Genomic DNA, 17,658 nt, shown 5'->3' on the forward strand with positions numbered 1-17,658 from the left:
CAGAGTTATTCATGCAGTGCTCTGTGTTGATTTGGTTTTGATGGGATAGTACTGTAGTATAGTAATGAAATAGATAACTACATAGTTTACTTTAAAATATCATATGCTACAGCAATCTTCACTATACTTGTGTATAAGTCTATATGTGGTCATGTGTCTCTGTACAATTAACAAAAGTGAGCTGACACAGCAGTTTCACCACCAAAAGCTGTAGGTTTAGACACTCTGTAGGACATACTAGAAATCTTTTATTTTAAAGGTGGCAGCAAAATATCCTTTTTTGGCTCTGTACACTGAACACTTAAAGGTCACAGTTGTCAGAGACAGCAACTTTATTTTTACAACATAAGTGAAGTGTTTTGTACTGGTTTAGGCATTTTACTCTGAGTTGTGGTGTTTCTAATGTGACTTTGCACTGTTCAAATTCAGTGAGTGTTGGGTGACACACTGCACCCAATGGGGGCTCAGGCAGAGCAGCACCAAACACTCTGGTGTGATTTTGATAAAGAAAGATGCTGAATCATTGTCTGCTCTGAAGAAATCTCCTCCAGCAGCACAGTTCAGATAAAAGGAGAGTAGCTTCTCAACTGTGATATTTAGTATTTATTAGTATGAGCATGTAGTAATGGTAGGAAGTAGGATAACCAAAACATTGCACAGGCTAACATTGGACAGAATCAGGGTAAATCATGATAGGGGAAAAAGTGGAACAGAAATCTTTAAATATTTTCTCCAATGCCAAAAGTATATGGAAACATGGCAGGGGGGAGGGGGTGAGAAAGGACACCACACCCCCCAAAAAAACCTCAAACAAATCAAAACCAAAAACCAACAAACAAAAAACCCCACCAAACCCATACTATGATTAACATGGCAAAAAAGCAGAGATGCTGGCATGTTTGTGTGTGAATGAGGAGAAGCCAGTGGTGACAAATGGACCCAGGACAGCCCCCCAGACATTTGCAGCTGATTAGAAGCACGACAGACAAGCAGCTGTCATGCCAATGAAATATTACAGAATGGAAATGAACTTACAGCTGGTTGGGGTGACACCCCTGGTACTTCACTTTTATCACTACAGCTCCAGGCTCCTACTCTTTACCCAGTCAATGAGTCTCTCTATCTCCCTGCATGCATCCCATTTAATTAGGTTCACTTTAAATCAAAACGGGGCTCCATTCCAGCAAATATGTGTTGTATAAGGTGGTGAGGTGTGGAGTAGACTCTAACTGTTCTCCTCAAGCACAGCTGAGATTGGGTAGGTTATCACTGGTACAAGAGTGATGTTGATCAGCTAAAAGCTGTGAAGGTTTGGAGACTGCTAGCTTTCAAAAAAGTCTGGTATCACTCTGCTTTCTGCTCTTCATTTATCTCATCCTTCTTTTCCATGCTCTTTTTCCTCTAGCACTGCACAGAAAGCTTGTTAATATTTTGTTCAGCTACCAGCTAACAGAATGAGGTTGCAAATAAGGGAAATACTTCTGAAGTAGCTGTATCCTTAAAAATATATGCCTATATACTTCAGATGCTGAGCTTTGGTATAACATGTGTAAAATATATTTGCAGATCATTTAGTTCAAGCCATGGTGTGAAAGGTAAGTCTAATTGACTGCTGGGAAATAAGAAGTGTAGCCTCTCATCTTCTGCTTTCAGTGCTGAGCTATTTGTGGAATCTGCAACTTTTTTTTTTATTTTTTCAGTCTCTATTATTTTCTATTATTCTCTAGATTTAGCAGCTTCTAAATCCAAAGGAATAGTCTGGATTTAAAATATTGCCTCCAGGAACAGAAAATCTGTTTTCCTGTAGGATGGATGTTTTGCTCTTGAGTCTATTAATTATGGCCTTTTCTTTCAACAGGAATAATTGTGTTATTAATAGTCTTTTCATGAACAGAAGAAAGGCCTCTTTGGAAGGAGAATGCTTTTGCTTCACAAAAGGTTTCTGATAGCCTTAAGGTGGATTTATCTGGTAGAGCCTTGCCTAACCTTCATATTAAACAGACAGAAACAGTTTAGGGAATTTGGGGATGTGAAGCAAATTAGAAAATAAATTAAAAGCATTATAGCTCAATAGTATAAATTAATGCAGCTGCTGTAAGCTTCATCCTGAGAGAGTTGTCAATATCTGCAAAGCTCCTGCTATGGGGAAGAAAATTAATGTGTATTTTAACATTTGTGTTTTGCCCCACAAGAAGCAATTTAAAAGAGTCCCCTGTAGCTTTGATGGCTTTCCTTATCTTAACTCTTTCCACACCAGTGCTCTGGGTATCCCAGGGGACTGCAGAGGGAAGGGACTGATAGCCCATCCCAGGCAAAGCATGTTGTGAGTAAAAGCTGTGCAAAACAGCTGCTGATGGCAGCACTGATGCCCAGGCTTCCCTCTGCAGATGCTTCTCTGGGTTCCTGGCTGTGCAGGTTGTGGCAGGCTTGGTCCAGCAATTTCTCCATCTTGCAAATCATTATTAGTTGAGTCTGATGATTCTGCAGAGTAGAAATCTCTTCTTCTGTTCTGCTAAGGTTTTGTCAGTGTTGGTGAGAGAAGGGCACTAACCTCCCTCCCCCTCCTGCATCCCAGCCCTCTGTGGTGCCATTCCCTCTGCAGCACCTCTTTGTGCCTGCTCTTCCCAACAGGGATTTTACTGTCGTGTTTTTCCTCCCACTCCTGTGGACACCTGGGTGTGGAGGCTCTACCAAGAGATCAGAGAGGACAGTGGTGTGTCTTTTTTTACTTACAGAACAGAATGAGGAGTGCTGGTCATCCTAAGCCTGCATGAGATAAACCCCCCAAAGCAGAAAAGAGCAATATAACAGGAATTCTGTCTTCAGTGTGGATGGTATCATTCAGAGTGCTTACATGAGAATTGAGGAGAATAGAAAATACATGCTCAATTGTTGATTATAAAGAAGATTTGTATGGTGTTTATTTTGTCTGGTACTCTTAATATGAACAGAAACTGAAAACTGGTTGTATTTATACTCCTGTTGTACTGGGCACTCTTAGTCAGATCTGGTCCATAGTGCTCCAAGAGCTGTGCAAGCACATAGTGGTAAATGAGAAATTATGTTTCAGGGAGCTTGTGATCTCGATCAAAATAGAATGTTTCAAAACTTGTGAAGGGATGGAAAGTTGTGATGACAACCATGATGTGGCCCATGGTTGGCTAGGCAGAAACCAGTCCCTAAGGGTAAGCAGAAGGAGGTAGTGTCTGGCCACAGTTAACTACTAACCTCTGAGAGAAACAGATTAGATTTGACAGAGGAACCTTTTGAGCTGCTCCTGAGACAGCATTTCTAGGGCTGGATGTGTCAGAGTTGTGGGTGACAGGACAAAGGGCTATTTGAGGTTGCTATTACTGGTGTGTTCGAGCACACTGGAGTGAGACAAGCAGTGCAAAGGCTTTCTGCAGAGGCCAAGGAAGATGTCCTTGAATGAAAGCCAGTGGAGGGAGTTCAGTGGTAAGAATGATGTGTCAGAACTTTATGATGGTCCTCATGGGGGTGAGCTCAGTGCTGTGAAAATGTTGAGTTTGCATGCTGGGTGCATGCTCCTCTGTGGTGAGAAGGAGAAGGCAGTCTGTGGCAGAATATGTTAGCAGCAGATCTGTAGAAAATTTCTCATTTGCTGAGATTTATGAGGAAATATCCTAGAGACACTACATTCCATGGTTGCAGATAACATAGAAGATGTTTTTCTGAATTTTAGGTTGCAGGGTCTTTTTAGGTGTTTTTGTGTCCCTTAATTTTTAACCAAAAAGAATGACTTCTGCCTTTAATACATGCTGCTAGACTTTAAGTTCTAGTCCTAGCACTATGAAATAGATTATAGCATGCTTCTGGTGGAACATGACTTGCTTCCAGAGCAAACAAGGAAACCCATATCTTGAAAATCCAACCTTTTCTTAATTTCTTCCTACTTCTCTCTGTGTTTCTCCTGTAGTTTTCTCTTTATTTAAACCATGAGATAGTGTGAATATTGGCTTTGTCTTTCTGCCTTCTCGAAGGTACTCTGTGAACTTTAGATGACTTGTAACTTTCTGTGTAAGGAGATGGTTGTGCAAGGAAGACAAGGAATTGCACATATGTGGAGAAAGATGGAATAGAGTATTTGGAACAACGTTGGACTGAAAAATTCATGTTGAATGAAAGCTCACCTAGGCATAACTTTGCATCTGGTATGTAGACTAAACTTCTTGCAGCCTCTGCCCAAAACTAGAGAAATGCTGTCTGGGTAATTTGTGTGGGCTCCAAACAGTATGAATGGAGTAAGGAAGCCTCACACGTGACAGCAGGTGCTAATATCTTTATTCTGCTGCACCTGAAACCCCGACATTCCCCCTGTAATGCTTCTGAAAATGCAGGTCAATTAATAGGAGTAGAGTTCTCATTTTTGATCCTGTATTTAATTCCCTGAAGCTATTATTGCCTTGAGGGAGTGGGGAAAAAGTGGAGAAGATAATTATACTTGACCTTGTGCTATGGACTTGTGCAAACTCCTGGATTAGCAATGAACACTGTCAAAGCTTGGTTAGGAAGTAGTGGGGGATATGGCACTTTGTAAAGCATGTTGCTGAATATGTAAGTGACCAAAATTGAAATGGAGGGGACAAGAGAGAAGCAGAAAACAAATATTGAGGCTAGCTCTGAAAGTGTAGTGCTGTCAGGAGTTAATGCCTTTTTCTTTCTTCTTGTCAGAACATCAGTGATAATCAGACAAAAAGGTACTTATTGTAGAGAAACAATTAAGTTGGGACTTCACAACCCAAGTGATTAAAAAAAGTAGGAATTACACCACAGGAACATGTTGGAACAGAACCTGTGATGGCTAAGCAGCAGCTGTGCATCAAATAGATGGAGCAGAGAACTGATTCTTACCACCTTTGCTTTTCTTTACTATGTACCACTGCACTTTCTCTCACATTATCCTACTATTAGCATTACCAGCTTCCATTTTGGTAAGGATTGCAATGTCTTGAATAAGTCTTTTTTGGGAACCATCTGGCCTCAGATGTCAAAGAACAGGTGTAGATAGAGCTGGCTTCTAATGTAGCTAAAGTTCACATCTTTCTGTAAAATAAAACAGAGCAGTGCCCACATTGATGCTGACATAGCAACACTGAGCCTTGGGGAGTTCTGTTTCTCCTTTTGATTTTCATTGCCTTCAGTTTCTTCCTCCACAAGGGATTCCCAGCCAAATCCTGTTCACCTTGCTTGTGTGAAAATAGTTTTTGTTGTCAGTAGAATTATTCACTTGCATTTTTAGACCATACAGTCTGTGCCCTAAATGTAGGCATTGTTTATCAAATAGATTTAGAAACTTTGCTATGATTTAAATTTTGCTAAATACTTTTTTTTGGTTTGTCTGTGTCTTTGTGGCACTGGCAATCAAAAATCAAAAGCAGTTCAGCAAATTGGAACACACCAGAAAACTCTTCAAAGAGTGAAACTATAGGGTTGGATTCTGTTCTCATTTCTTGTGCTGTAAATCTGGTGCAATGTGGACATCTTACAGATTTATGTAGCTGTCACAAACTGTACCCAACCTAGGAAATGAAAGTGATTATTGTTTTCAAGACTGGACTGTGTGCAGGACGGAGAATTTGAGAACTTGACATGATTTATGAAAATGTAGTAATTTTCTGAATTCCTAGGACTTAGCAGTAGCATTACAGCTCAGCTGGAGCTTAATGTGAAGTTAGAAAATTTCAAAGGCAGCATTAACAGCCAGACTGCTTCCAAGAGTGGGCACGTGGTTGTGCATTCCCTGTGCATGGCTCCACAGAAAGGAGAGCAGTGCCATGACCCTTTCCTTTCTTTCCTGCCCCTGGGGCTTGGCACAGTGAGTGGTGCTGATCTGACCCAACCCACTGCAAAGGGATGCAGAGCAGAACATAAAAAGACATGTGGTCTCCATACCCTGTCCTGGCTTAAGAGAATCAAACAGAATCTGGAAATGACCTGGCTTGCTGATCATCCCCTTCTACTTCCATTTCAGTAAGTAAAAGTACCTGTGACTGCTGTGTACTGTGGAGCAAGCAGAATTGTATTTGCGTTATTGCTTTAGGAATGGGCTGTACTGTCAAAGCAGAGCAAATGGGGAATGAGCAATGAGAGAGGAAAGTAATCCCCTGTTTATACCAAATCATTTTCCGTCGCCCTCTCTGAAAGGAGCAAAGAGAGAGTAAAGTCAAGGGAAGAGGGTGCTGCAAAAACATGTTTTGATTGCTTTATGAAGTAGTATCTGGTAACATTTGTCTTTAAAATTCACTGAGCTTCACTGACTATCACTGCACTTAACATGGGCATTTTCCTCCAGTGCAGCTAGATTACCTACCCCTGACCTCTTTCCTTTGTTTGTTCTTTTATTTTTCAAGTGAATTTTTGATAATGAACTGCAAAACAAAATGTGATTCACTGTTTTAAGTGAATCTCTTTTCTTTTCTGTATTCTTTGGCCATTGAAGTAATTGCTTGTAGAAGACAAGTATGTTCATGTTATGAAAACCACTCCCTATAAGTATAGTGTACATCCAAACTTATGTTCTTATCCTGATCAGAATTATTTTTAGATGAAGTGCCCTTGCCATATAGTCTCACATTTAACAAAGAGTCTTGACCAATAAATATTCCAGTGAACATTAAATGAAATAGGTATTGGGCTGGATGAGTTTTAATATTTTGTACTTCCTCCATGGAGTCCCTGAAAGTTAATCCAAACCCTGCTTCCCTTGGGCTGCCAAGTAATGAGAAACAGAAAAAATGGGTGGAAAAAAGAAGAAAAAAAAATCTTCAGCAAACTGCAGGGTAAAAGGCTATTACAGGGTGAATGAAATACTAAAAGAAGAGGTTAAAAACACTGCTCAGCCACGCTGTGGGTTTATACCAGGATTACTTAATGAAAGCACAATGAGAGGAGCATGTATGATGTATGGAAATGTGATGTAAATTATATGATTATCATCCTACATCTAAGGACATAACAGTGCTTTAGATTAAAGTTTATATACAAGATATATTTTGATTAAGTACTGCATAGGTGAATTATCTGAATTCAGGGGGCTTGGGTGATGTGCTGTAGCTACTGGGCCAGTTGCAGAGCTGAGATAAAGTAAGTTTGAGAAACCTCAGAGCAAGGGACTGTGGTGTCCGGTGGATCCAAGAGCAGAGCTGGGAGTGGAGCTTCCCTGCATGAAATGTCCATCAGGATAAAACTGCAGATCCCACACAATGTTCTGCTTTAATTCTTAATTCTGAATTAAGGCTAAAAATAATCTTCAGCTGTTGAGAATTTTTTCATTCTTTTCTGTTTCAGTTGTTCTGGCATCTCTCTGAGGACTTTCTCTTGCTGTGAGATCTCTCTGTGTGTCTGCGGCCCTGTGGTTAGACAGCAGTCAGTGTTCATGATGTATTCATGAGCTAACTTGGTGCTGAGAAGCCAGGTTTCACACTTGTTCACTTCTTTCAAAAAGGTTGTGATTCTGAATTACATTCTGTAGGCTTTTATCTTCTGGAGACTTTGTCATCCATGAATTTATTTAAAATTGACTTCTTTCCCCAGGCCATAATTTGCTTTGTGAATGTCTGTCCAGGAGTCCTGCATGAAGACAAGGGAAGGATGGGTACTGCCTTAGCTATTTCATGTTCTTTTGCTGGTATCTAACCAATGACTTTCTGGATTTGGGCTTTCTGGAACTGAGTCTCATTTTTCTTTGCACGTAGTTCTTCACAAGATTCAAACTCTCCCCAGGTGTTGTTAACCAGTAAATCAACTGAGCCTTGGTGACTTCCTGTGTGTGTTCCTGAGGCTCATCCCTTCCCTGTGCCCTGACTGCTCACAGAGATCTCCAGTGAGATGGCAGTGATTTGACTGGCTGCACTCACTTGCTATCTGCTCTCCTTGTTTTTCAATGGTGTTTTAGTAATCCTAAATCAGAAAAATGATTGAAGTTTTTGTTCGGTTGCTAGTCTTTAAGAAAGCTTATTTTTTATTAATCTTAAAATTCAGTTTGCTGTCTTTGTTCCCCTTTTTTAAAATCAGGATGTGTATTACTTGATAATTTGATCAACTCTTCAGCAACAAAGGCCAGCCAGTGCCTCATTGCATGTTGTGCCCTCTGGTTTGAATAGTAACAGCACATTTTCATGCTGAGTTTAGATGAATTGGCTCCTGCCTGTGTGTGCTGGGTAATGTCCTTTCAAATTCTTGGCATTGGTAATGAATAGGATTTTGAACACTGCTGTAGATGTTAAGGCTTATTGTAGGAAAAATGCTCACAAAAACTCTAAGCTTCTAATAAGTGCCAAAAGCCAAAGAGGATATCAGAATTATGGTACTAATTCAGTTGCTATTGGTTGCTTACTTGATCTGTAATTGCCTGTACAAGCACTTAAACCCATTTGCTTGTAGGTGACTTCACTTTACAGTTCTCAGGGCTTTTTTCCTGTCCTTTTGCCCATACATAAGAGAACTTTGTCAATCTGTTTGCTAATAGGTCTGCATTCATTTTTAAAATCCCAAATATCTTCTTGAACATTGGTAGTATTCTGGCATCTTAATTAAAAAGAAGTTTGACCTGGTTTTTTTGGGAAAAAAAATCTCTTTTACTGATACCATGGTTTGCAATAGGGTAAAAAAACTCTATCAAGAACCATAACCAAAAACCTGATAAACCCCCAAAACCCCAAGGCCCTACTAAAATGTCTTTGGCCTGAAGATGATCAGAATATTTCCACTGTGTGATTCATTGTTTGAAAAACCAGAAACTGTCAAAACTGTCTACTTCTTATTTTACAGACTGTATTTCTGAATAGTAACATAAATTATAAGCAATTAACAAATAAGAGATTGCCATTTTTGAGGAATTACTTGGATATGATTTGGAATAATTTGGATATCCCATTTGGTTTTACAGCAGAGTAATGCTATTGAAAAGCTGGATTTAACACAGTAAAGAAGGATTCTGTATGTTGAGGGTTTTTTTTGATTGTGGGTTTGGGTTTTTTTCCCAAGAGAGATGTTTATTTCAGCTGTGGATTTAATCCTTCCTTCAAAGAGAGCTGGAGGATAAATTGAGTGCCAGAGCAGCACTGTGGATTCCTACTGTACTTTTGTTCTTTGCTACTGCAGTGTTAAACAAGTTTCTGTTAATGTGGTGGTGCAGGTGAAAATGCTGGAACTTCATTAATGGTCCTGCTGACAAAGTGTGAGCCAGAACAAAATCCAGTTCCTCCTCTGTTCACTGAGTTAGATTTGCAGGATGAGCAGGGGCAGAAAGCAGCATGCCCTGCTCATGTTATTCCACTGAACAGATTTCCCTGAGACTCTACAGGGGCAGTAGAGTAAAAGAAAAATAGCAATAAAAATGTGAAATCTTTATGCAGTCACATTTCTGAGTAAAACCAAACATCTGAGACCTTCCGAGTGAGACTTCGCAGGCAAATTACAATAGGTCATCTGTGCTGTAGCCAAAATATACTGAGGAAAACGACTGGAGAATGACACATTAACAAGGAAAAGGTAAGGAAATGAACACATCGTTTTACCTTGCAGTCTGTGTAATTCAGCAGAGTGTCAGAGAAGGAGCTCAGGCTCTGACACAGGCATGTGCCTGATTTGGTACCTCCTTAACTCTAGCATGCATAAAATGGATGGTCTTGTGGCCAACAACCTCTCTAGGTCTTAGGAGTAAATCTAAATGAATAATAATGACTCTTCCAATTTCCTAGTTAGAATGAATTAAAAACATTGGAAACCAAAATGTTTTAAACCAGTTTAAAGACATTGATTTTTTTCTTCCTGCCAATTTACTCTCATGTGAGAGTAAATGCAGTGCTGTGTATGTACTGTTGCAATGGATAGTTTTAAGAGACAGGCAAAGACAAAGAAAGTCCTGTCCAATTAAAGAAGTAGCCAGCTCACTGATGAATTACAGTAGATGCTAAAGAAAAACTTGGTTTTGTTCTGCTTTTCATAATCTCTCTGCAGAGCTATTTTCTAAACAATATTTTGCATAAACCAATTTAACTCATGTTAAAGAGTGCCTCAACATGTTTTTAAAGTGACACAAAGAAATAAAACCTTTTTCAACAATGGGAATGCATCTAACAATTCACTGTTCCTAAGTATCACAATAGAGAGGAAAATGGAAAATAGAAAATCACAGTCAGGTGAAGATGGTAACAACAGAAATTCTTTAAAAACCAGTACTTCTGGTCTCTTGGTAATGCAATCAGTATATTCACTAAAAGATTTAAGGCAGTAAGAGTTTCCTTAAATAGTAGAGTAGCTTTGAAATTCCCTTTTATACCTGGATAGAGCAACATTAAATCAAGAGGCAGCATCATGAAACTTGCTTTGACTGATGAAAGAAAGGGGTGTAGTTTGTTTTTTTTTTTTCTCCATGAGTTCTTGCTAGCTGAAGGTAATTTGTGACAAAAATCAGATTTTGTATCCCTGTTACCTTCCTAGGGAGATCTTTGCAGTTCTAACCAGTGCTTTGCCTTTCTCCCTACAAATCACCAAAATCTTTACTGTTTTTCACTCAGTCATGTATACTGGAGACTTTGCTTATTTCCTAGGGCACACTTCAGATGATGCATGAAACTGAGGTCACAAACACTGGTTGTAATTAAAGATCCATGGTATGTATGTTCTGGGTGGTTAACTTGGGTATCTGGGCAAAATTCCAGCTTGGGTAATTATGTGCTGTCTTTCTGACTTCTGTCATCAGCTGCCACTGGGCAAGGTATTGCATTCAAGTCCTGTCCTACGTGACTGTGTAATGTTCTTGTGTGTTGGTGTATGAGATCCTCAACAAGAGCTGGCCATGTGCACTCACAGCCCAGAAAGCCAAAGCTGTTCTGGGCTGCATCCAATGCAGTGTGGGCAGCAGGGCCAGGGAGGGGATTCTGCCCCTCTGCTCTGCCCTCCTGCAGTCAGGGCTGCACCAGCTCTGGGGCCTCCAGCACAGGAGGGACACGGACCTGCTGGAGCAAGTCCAGAGGAGACCACAAGAAGGCTGGAGCATCTCTGCTGTGAAGACAGGCTGAGAGTGTTGGGGTTGTTCAGCCTAGAGAAGGAAGACTCCGGAGAGACCTTCCAGTACCTAAAGGGGGCTACAAGAGAGGTATAGAAGGACTTTTGACATGGGCATGTAGTGACAGGACAAGGGCAAATGGCTTTTAGCTGAAAGAGGGCAGATTTAGGTTAGATATTAGGAGGAACTTCTTTACAGTGAAGGTGATGAGACAGTGGAGCAGGTTGCTCAGAGAAATTGTTGATGCTGCATCCCTGAGAGTGTTCAGGGCCAGACTGGATGGGCTTGAGCAACCTGCTGTGCACTGTCAACTGCCCATGGCAGGGGAGCTGGAACCAGATGATCTTGAAGGTCCCTTCCAGCCCAAACTATTCTATGATTTTGTGATCCTATTGGTTGCTCAGTCTCCTACGCATGTGTTCTAGAAACAAATTTACTTTGAAAAATCACTAATGACTTTATATGTCTGTCTTGTAGTCTCATAAAAACATCCTCATCACTTACTGAAAGACAGGTCCTTTCAGTATTCGTTGTGAAATTAAGGATGTGAAATCACCAGTTATTTTGGAAAAAAATAAGCTTTCATCAGAAATTCAACAATTTCTGAGCAGGTTTTGCTTACTGCTTTTTCCCCCAAATATTCCCTCCTCTCCCCATAACATTGAATTTATGAGAATACATGTATCTTAGTGTCAGAGAAGAGTCAAGGAGAACTGCAGTTCATGCTGTCTTTATGGAAAAGAAGTCAATTAGTAGAAGAGAATTCTTGTTGCTATTGTCTTAATATATTTGTATATTCATAAATATTGACATTATGTTCCACTGTCTTATCTGAATGTTAGTTAAAAGCTTTTGAATATCTAAATCATTAATGCTGTAATAGATTCTAGTTCAAGGAAAATAATGCCACTTTTTATTCCATCAGATGCTTTGTGAGAATTGTATTTTGTCTTGTTCATGCTCTGCTGGCAATTACTGCTAAGTATCAAATTCCTGAAGATATTGGAGGTGCAGTTCTAACAGCATCCTATGCTGCTTAGAACACAGGGCTAAATATAGCTCTGGTCTTTTTTATTTTTAAATTTGAGTTTTATCATAAGAATACACTTCAGTAAAGTATCCCAAGGGACTACTGTGATGAAGTTAATATAGCAGAGATTTTATGTTGTAACATCACCTGCAGCAAACTGTGCTGTCACCAAAAACATTCTGCCATTATGGAAATAACCTCCTTAGGCATAAATTTTTTGATTTTTTTGAATAACAGGAATGAAACTGCAGAATAAAAATTTCCAAAAAAAAATCAGAAACTAGGTATTAGTGGGATTTTATATATATATAAACACACACAGACACCCACCACACACACACACCCACCTATATATATATAAAATGCCTCAGAGAATAGGATATCCACAGACATCTCACCATGTGTAAGTCTGATGCTGGGACTGTTGATTGCTTACACAGACTTTCCTTTCTGGTGCTGGAGAAAAATCACAGCAGTTAGTGTCATGAATTCTGAGATGTCAAAAAAAGCAGATTTTTTTCCTTTTTTTTCCCTTTTTTTTTTTCTGCTGCATTTTTTCCTGTTAAAGAGGAGATAAAAAATGGAGAGGATACAATATGTCATTGGATGTGATCAGAAACTCTCTTTCTTGTTGAGGTGGGACTAGCAGCAGTTCAGAAAAATTCTTGATCCTTTCCTTATGTTCCATAAAGAACATAAAACTATCATTAGATATTAATATAAACTTTTTCACCATGAAAACCATTGGTAGTTAAGCAGTACAACAGTTGTCCAGACATGTGGGATCCTCACTGTTTCATTTGGTACAACCCACAACAGCCTGCTCTGACTTGGAAGTTGACCCTGCTTTCTTCAGGGCATTGGATCTTATGACCTCCAGAAATTCTTTCCCTTATATTTTAGGATTTTAAATATGCATCCAGATATTTGGATGTGAATTTAGTACTTGTTTTTTCCACTAGCTTCACTAAATTATAACTAAAAGATCTGTCCATGTGCCATTACAGCAGGTGGAGATGTTAATTTTAACTTCAGTTGGAATTAGTACATGTTCCAAGTCTCGGTAGTCCTGTTCTATTGCCCATTAAATCAGACCTTATGACTCTTACTCATTTCTCTAATTTCTCTAATCCATTTATATATGTGACATCTATAATAGTGTGTGGGAGGCAGTTCCACAGTATTACTGTATGAAAGAAACATTATTTTGTAGCCTAAAACTTTAGCTACTATTTTATTTGCATTCTTTCCCATTGGCTTCCCTCTGAGGCTTAATACGAGTTTGTCAGGCCATTTATATGAAGCAGAAACAGTAAGAAAAACATCTTGAATAAAAAAGCTTAGTACATAACACTGGATTGGGGACTGTCAACCATGACAGAAGATAAAAGTGCTGAAATTTAAATAAGCATCCTGGGCAGTGTATTTCTACCTCATCCTCAACACTAATATGCTGCGGCTGTGATGGTGAGACATTCTGCATGCAGGAGTTTCAGCCTCTGCTCAGAGCAGGACTGGTGTGCAATGGATTATTTCTCAGAACTCGCTGACTAGCAGTGAGGGCTTGGCTGGTTGAAGAGCATCCTTCCACCCAGCTGAGGAGCAGCCTGCTAGTCTTGCTGCTTCTGAGAGGAGCCAGATTTGAGCTTGTGACCTAGAGGTGAAAAGCTCTGTATCCCATTAGCTTTTCTCTGGGGTATGTTCAGTCTTTCCATTTTTAAGTGTTTCAGGTTTGCTGGATTTTCTCTGATGGCTGCATTTGGCAGCAGTGAACCGTTGATAAGAAATGAGATCAGACCTGTTCCCCTGAGGTTTCCTCCCTCACCCTCCTCACTTGTAGCTCAACAGTTTGGATAGTGAAGAAATCAGTTATTTACCTACAATGTATAGCAGTTGAGCAGGAAAATGTCCTCACATCTCTCTGAGTTTTTAGCTCCAAATCGTGGAAGACACTGCTTGAAATGGCTGGAAATATGCATGACTGCAGCAAGGCAAAAATGGTAATGGCTTTGTAATCAAGTCAAGCTGGGTGTTGGAGCCTTCTCAAACTTGCCTGTAAGGCAATTTGCTGGTGGGAATGGGACCCATCATGTGTGTACCTACTTCCCAGACTGCTCTTTACAGCACCTAGCCAATGGCAGGACCTCCCTGGGAGATGGGAGAATGAGGCATCTCTGTGGCCATACAAGAAACAACTGAAACAAATAAAAATGTTGGCTATAATAAGAAAACATGGAGCTTCCCATGATCCTAATTGTTTATTCCTGGAGGGTTTATAGTACAGGAAATTATTTCAGGCATTTCTGTCTTGAGTGATGTGTGAAAATGAGTGGCCCTACTCGAAAGGACGTAAGAAATGAACAGTGATATTGATACTTTTTTAACAAACCAGCTGGATTAAATTTTTCTCAGGTGCTTCTGAGTACAGCCATATTCAGCAGCCTGTTATAAAGAAACCAAGGAAGACATCTTATGCTATGTATGGAGAATCGATTTGAGCAGATAGCTGGAATGTGGGAATCTGCCACTACAGCTGATATGCCACCAGTGAAGCTGGGTGACATTCCTTGTGGAGCCTGACAGAAGGCCTCAGTGCAATGCAGCTCTGCCAGCTGTCTCTCTTCCATGGAGTGTAGCACAGCCCATTTAGATTCAATTTTGTTTTTATTCTTTGATGAGTGTTTAATAACCATTTCCAAATCTCTGCACAGTTGGGAAGTGACGTTGTCAACAACAGGTGCAGTCAGCTGAAACTATGTGGTAATGCTTGTTGTAACAGCCCTGGGAAGATGTAAAGTGGAAAAGTTTCATTTCCATCAGGGCAGAGTTAGCTAAATGGAACTGAGTTATCCCAGGATAAAATAATTACCCTCTTGCTTTGTCTCACTTTCCATCATGAGAAGAATGGGATGGGATTTTTGGTTAGGGATAAAAATTCATATATTCTTATCCCAGCTTTGAGATCAGCTTGCTGGATGACATTTGAAAAATCACATGGACAAAATTTTGAATTTATTTTTCTACAACCAGGTGCTTATATAAGCCACCTAGTTTCTTAATGTAAACCCACAATTCTGCTTTTCATTCTGGACACCCAACATTCCCAGTACTTGCTATTTCTGTAATTAATTAAGCACTTGTAATTTCTATATATTCTTACAGGCATTCGTGACTGAATGTTTCAGCTTTATGTTTGCTGTAGGAACTCTCTGGGTTTCCAGGAAAATTAGTGGATCTTAGTGGAATACAGAAGCATGCAGTATCTTCTCAAATCTTTTATTTCTTAGTTTGTTTTCCTGGTTAAATTTGAGACAGTAATTCATACATCATTGCATTGTTTTGAGGCTTTTAATCAATTAGAGCTGGGTCCTGCAAGATCCTGAACATCATTGGCTGTGATGGATATTAATAGCTGATCATGAAGAGCACCTGGTGCAAGAAGGAACCTTAATATTTGCAATTGCTCTGAGATATTTGCTTTGAGATGTTTTTCAAATGCTCAGGCTTCTTTTATTAAGATCTATCCTAATGGTAGGAGCACAGTTCTCTGTCAGTGGGGATGAGCTGTTTGTGGCAATGTTCTTTTACTCACTATGTGTTTTACTGCTTTTTCTCTGATCTTTTCCATTGACTGTTTCACATAAATGTTTTGGTCAACTCTGTGAGTGCTCAAAAGCCTTCCTTCTTGCAACACTCCACTCTCCTCTTCTGTTTTCTTTATCAGATACTCCACCTTTTTGCTTTGCTTCTTCAGTGCAGCAAAACAGCAGGCACAGAAATCTCTGTCCTTAAGAGCAAAAGGATTACAGGGGTTAGATGTTGCAAAAGTATACATGGAATGAATAATTCCCATTAGAAAATCAGTTTGTTGACTAAGGGAAAGTAGCTGGGGAGGAAGGGAAGAGAAGAAAAAGATTTACTTGAAATTATTGTTCCCTATTAAGTCTTTGTTAGTGTGAACAGCTGATGTCTGTGGGAACTCTCTAAGCTCCTTGCCTTAACCATGAATCCCCTGTTCATTGCATTAACTCCCTGTTTGCCAGTGGAGGGGTTGCCTCAGTAGATGGCAGTCTCTTTCCTCAGGCAGTGCACAGGCTGTGAGCCGGAGCTGCAGGGAGAAACCCTCTTTGGGACAACTCACAAAGGCCACCCCCAGTGACTGGGCTCAGTCAGGACTGTGCACAGATTCCATGGAAATATGTGTGTTCCACCCCAGTGGCCTATAGCTCTCGTTAATTACATCTCATCTTTCCAAGTTAACAGCTGCTCTTTTTTTATTGTACCATAAAGTTTGGAAGCAACAGGGACGTGAGATCCAAGCTCTGTCTCACTCACAGTAGCTTTGCATGGCTGTTGAGCTTTGGAGCTGCTATTCATTCACACAGTGGAAATGGAAGGTGTGTCAATCCCAAACACATTTAGCAATGTATTTGTCCAAAATTATGAGAAAAAAACCCAAGGAGGTAAGTAATAGGGGTAAAACCATACGGACAAATGATGTATGAGGAGGTGTGCTGCTCCCAAGGAAAGCTTCTCATACAGAGAATCTCATACAGATTGGAAAAGAAGGTAATTTTTATTTCACTCGTATTATGATAGTTGCAGCAAGAACTGCACAATTTTTAGTATAACACAAAAAATAATTTACTTTGTAATTGTTAGTAATACTTAATTAAATGTTAATATTTTGTTACAATATTTTAGGAAGAAATGAAATCTAGTATGCATTTCTTGTTAAAATATTAAAAAGTTTCATTACTAAATTAATTAATTCGTTTTAAAAAGTCATTCATGAGACTTAAAAAGAATACAAAATATAACTTGAAGTTGAGAATTTTTGGCTTCTGAGAGAGATTCAACATGATTTTACTTAAATCCAAGAGAAATTGGTGTGATTTTAGACTGTACTTTTAATTTTCTTTATGTTAGCTTTACAAGGCAAGTCAGCTTCCAGTCCCAGACACCATCATACAATGGCAGAAACCCAATCCTGGAGTTTCCATTTGAGAATCAACTAATAGGATAGATTTGAAGATAAAAACTGGTGTTTGTTTGGTGGTTTTTGTTTTTTGGTTTGGGTTTATTTATTTTTTTTTTTTCATTTTACTCTTATCAGCGAGTAGTGTCCAGAGCACCAACAGCAAACCCATTACTAATTGGGCAGCTGCCTGTTACATCAGCTGGAGTCTGTTAGACCTCTGCAGCTTTCAGTCCCGGGCCCTGTGGGCTGCAGCAGTCAGGCTTGGAGGGCACAAATATATAAATGATCCTTGTCTCTCTTCCATTAGTACAGAAGGACATACAGGCCTGAATGGATTAGTTACAGAGTTCACTCCAAAGTGTCCTAGCTTATTATAATTTTGCCCTTTGAGCTTGAAAAATAATTTCAAAACTTTAGCTACTAAATAATACTTCTAATTATGGAGCCTCTGAATACATTTTATTTCAGTATTTTGCACCCTGCATTTTGACATACTGTATGCTGTCATAGTGTTACTACAACACCTGCTTCGAATTCTTCTCTCTCCTACCTGTCAGTGCATCATTTCATGCTCCACTAAGTGGTGCAAATAGCAAACCCATCTGTTCATTACTC

At 39.6% G+C, this 17,658-nt stretch overlaps 1 protein-coding gene and 1 long non-coding RNA gene across 7 annotated transcripts in view; both read left to right on the plus strand.

The window, feature by feature from the left end:
- SORCS2 (sortilin related VPS10 domain containing receptor 2) overlaps nucleotides 1-17,658 on the plus strand; it is a 533,074-nt gene that overhangs the window by 66,595 nt on the left and 448,821 nt on the right. The window lies entirely within an intron of this gene.
- On the plus strand, nucleotides 1,348-10,605 carry LOC135300093 (uncharacterized). The gene is made up of 3 exons (XR_010361973.1): nucleotides 1,348-1,595; nucleotides 9,378-9,513; nucleotides 10,575-10,605. It is a non-coding gene; the product is annotated as an uncharacterized LOC135300093 (long non-coding RNA).

Source organism: Passer domesticus, chromosome 4, assembly GCF_036417665.1.
Source record: "Passer domesticus isolate bPasDom1 chromosome 4, bPasDom1.hap1, whole genome shotgun sequence".
Classification (NCBI taxonomy): Eukaryota; Metazoa; Chordata; class Aves; order Passeriformes; family Passeridae; genus Passer; species Passer domesticus.